The sequence below is a fragment of the Elephantulus edwardii genome, unplaced genomic scaffold, assembly GCF_000299155.1.
Source record: "Elephantulus edwardii isolate Elephantulus edwardi_28Jun2011 unplaced genomic scaffold, EleEdw1.0 scaffold00019, whole genome shotgun sequence".
In the NCBI taxonomy this organism is placed as follows: domain Eukaryota; kingdom Metazoa; phylum Chordata; class Mammalia; order Macroscelidea; family Macroscelididae; genus Elephantulus; species Elephantulus edwardii.
Window position 1 is genome coordinate 5932635 of NW_006399769.1, and position 1002 is coordinate 5933636.

Below are 1002 nucleotides of genomic sequence, written 5' to 3' on the forward strand. Positions count from 1 at the left end.
TAACCTTTCCAAGTAGGTGATAATTTAAAGTTTCAGCTCAATTTCTGCTCAGAATAGTGCTGTCAGTATTCTAGCAATGATGATGATGATACGTCATTATGATAAATTCACAACAGGCTAATGCACATAATACTTATTATACTTGATTGAAGAAATAATTCCATGTACACACTGTTCCATATTCTATGGGCAAATTTTCAACGGTGCAGGTTTATGATCAAAGCTGGGCTTAATAAATGCTTTTTGACTTCCGAAAGCACTTCTAAAAGCGAATAAAGTTATAGTTGATATCAGTACGTTTTTCCCCTTTACGTGTGAGGAACTTCATGAAGCATTAATTCTCACGGTATACTTGTCTCTGGGCCATACAGTTTACCTGCTCCTCTTTCAAAGGCAGCTACCATTTGCTTTATAACTTCATCCAAAAAAAGTGTGGCAAGCTGAGAGTGTAAAAGTGAGCAAAAAAAAAATCCAAACGAGATTGAAAACTCCAAAGTACAAGTTCTTGGGTAGCCAGGAAGTCCTGGGCTAAAACACCAAATAGTCTCCAAATGTTTGAAAAGTTTCCCATCTGTGCAGGATGCCTTTACCAAATGTGGTTTCACTAGGGTTACTACCAAAGTATAACGCTCCAAAACAGGTGGAAATCCAACTTCTAACCGTGCTTTGTAGTATCTAGATCTCTTAGATATTATATCTGATATTTTGCACCAAGGAACAAAATGCTTGTAATGGTCTGCTTCCGATACTACATCATACATCTCTTGCATAGAATATCCTATTATTCTCCTCTCTGAATATTCTTTTCTTTTGTTTATTAAGGGTGCGGTGATTTTGAAGAAACTTCTTGCAAATATCTCCTTGGGCACAAGTGAGGTATGCAGTGGAAAAGTTCTGCTCATCAATATACTACAGGAAGCTAAATATCTGATGTTCCTCGCAGAACTCTGTGCCGGAACTCTTTTCTGTTGATGTAAGTTTCAGTAAGTTTTGGATAATTTT

At 36.8% G+C, this 1002-nt stretch overlaps 1 pseudogene; it reads right to left on the reverse strand.

Moving 5' to 3' along the window:
- Positions 1-308: 308 nt before the first annotated feature.
- LOC102851055 lies at positions 309-950 on the reverse strand (annotated as a pseudogene).
- Positions 951-1002: the final 52 nt, after the last annotated feature.